Source organism: Schistocerca gregaria, unplaced genomic scaffold (genome assembly GCF_023897955.1).
Source record: "Schistocerca gregaria isolate iqSchGreg1 unplaced genomic scaffold, iqSchGreg1.2 ptg000650l, whole genome shotgun sequence".
NCBI lineage: Eukaryota > Metazoa > Arthropoda > Insecta > Orthoptera > Acrididae > Schistocerca > Schistocerca gregaria.
In genome coordinates this window covers 22,501-25,000 of record NW_026062035.1, presented here as the reverse complement: position 1 = coordinate 25,000, position 2,500 = coordinate 22,501, and positions in this window count along the sequence as shown.

The window sequence follows — 2,500 nt, the reverse complement described above, 5'->3', positions numbered from 1 at the left end:
CGGCCCCCCCTCACCGGCCGGGGACTGTCCCGCCAAGCCACAGCCTCGTATCGCTTCATACCCACATGGCCAACTCAGGTTCGGGGGCATGGCGGGTACCGCCGAAACAACCGGTTCACAGATGTACCGATCGTCGCTATCACCGATGCACCTGCAGCGCGAACAACCGCTCAACAACTGATTTCCAGTTCATTTGCGGATCTTTGGCAGCAAACGTATACGTCAATCTACATTTGCGAAATCTACGATTCTGGCATGCCTGCATGTTATGTGTCACGACACGCTACATCAGCCCACATACACACTGCGGCATGTACACGAGAGAACACGTGGAAGATGGTCCGCGCACGTGTGCAATGTCCCTTGCGCGGTCGACTGTCAACCGGCCTCTGTAGCATGTCGCAGATGTGGAACGCGGTCCACCGTGCTATCATGTTGTGTGGGGCAATACGATTAAATAGGAAAACCCTCGTCGCTACATCAACAGACGGCTCACGCTGATTCCCGGCAGAGGGAGGAGGGGGGGGGGGGGGGCCAACATGCAATACTTTCGTCCGTACCTACTTACCACATGTCTGTACGGCGTACAACAGTGCAATCTCGCTGTAATGGGGAGACGAGACAAGTAGCATCGTGCACAACATATGGCCCTTATGATTCGCCATTGTAGGGCGCAGCCGGTGTACGGTCAAGCATGTGCCACATTATGTCACTCAGTACGTAACGACGGATGATCAGTGTGGGTTACGCGTACATCAGCGGACAGTCCACACAGGCCGTACCACAACGTACACTGACTGCATCGACAACCGAATGCAACTGAACAGCTGCAAGGCTCATTTCACAAACAAACGCCTGACCGACCAGCTTGGAAGGGCAGGAGGGGAGGGCGATATTCGTTCTGTAGCGGTACACCCTTCCAGTGGTTAGCGGGACTGTGTAGAAAGTACGCAACACTCGAAAGACCTTTATGTGAGGGTACGCACCATGGCATCAAGAAATACACATGACACCAGAGGATCCAAGCAGTGAACTATGTTCAGAGGGTTGCTGTTAGGCAAAGCTACATTCCTGTGACGTTACATGTGACAGTTAAGGTGCAGTGTAAGTTAGGTTAAGGTGCAGTGTAAGTTAGGTTAAGGTGCAGTGTAAGTTAGGTTAAGGTGCAGTGTAAGTTAGGTTAAGGTGCAGTGTAAGTTAGGTTAAGGTGCAGTGTAAGTTAGGTTAAGGTGCAGTGTAAGTTAGGTTAAGGTGCAGTGTAACTTAGGTTAAGGTGCAGTGTAAGTTAGGTTAAGGTGCAGTGTAAGTTAGGTTAAGGTGCAGTGTAACTTAGGTTACGGTGCAGTGTAACTTAGGTTAAGGTGCAGTGTAAGTTAGGTTAAGGTGCAGTGTAACTTAGGTTAAGGTGCAGTGTAACTTAGGTTAAGGTGCAGTGTAACTTAGGTTAAGGTGCAGTGTAACTTAGGTTAAGGTGCAGTGTAAGTTAGGTTAAGGTGCAGTGTAAGTTAGGTTAAGGTGCAGTGTAAGTTAGGTTAAGGTGCAGTGTAAGTTAGGTTAAGGTGCAGCGTAACTTAGGTTAAGGTGCAGCGTAACTTAGGTTAAGGTGCAGCGTAACTTAGGTTAAGGTGCAGCGTAACTTAGGTTAAGGTGCAGCGTAACTTAGGTTAAGGTGCAGCGTGGGTTAGGTTAGGGGCCAACGTGGGTTAGGTTAGGGGCCAACGTGGGTTAGGTTAGGGGCCAACGTGGGTTAGGTTAGGGGCCAACGTGGGTTAGGTTAGGGGCCAACGTGGGTTAGGTTAGGGGCCAACGTGGGTTAGGTTAGGGGCCAACGTGGGTTAGGTTAGGGGCCAACGTGGGTTAGGTTAGGGGCCAACGTGGGTTAGGTTAGGGGCCAACGTGGGTTAGGTTAGGGGCCAACGTGGGTTAGGTTAGGGGCCAACGTGGGTTAGGTTAGGGGCCAACGTGGGTTAGGTTAGGGGCCAACGTGGGTTAGGTTAGGGGCCAACGTGGGTTAGGTTAGGGGCCAACGTGGGTTAGGTTAGGGGCCAACGTGGGTTAGGTTAAGGGCCAACGTGGGTTAGGTTAAGGGCCAACGTGGGTTAGGTTAAGGGCCAACGTGGGTTAGGTTAAGGGCCAACGTGGGTTAGGTTAAGGGCCAACGTGGGTTAGGTTAAGGGCCAACGTGGGTTAGGTTAAGGGCCAACGTGGGTTAGGTTAAGGGCCAACGTGGGTTAGGTTAAGGGCCAACGTGGGTTAGGTTAAGGGCCAACGTGGGTTAGGTTAAGGGCCAACGTGGGTTAGGTTAAGGGCCAACGTGGGTTAGGTTAAGGGCCAACGTGGGTTAGGTTGCCAGAGATGTGTCAAATCAGGATGTACGTTTGGCTGGTGTCAGGTGGTGGGTTGGTTCGATGCCTTTATAAGGGGTGTGGCCAAAGGGTATTTTATTACTTGTACCTTTTGTGTTGTGGCGTGGCGTTGCGTCCTGTGTTGATACTGGGTG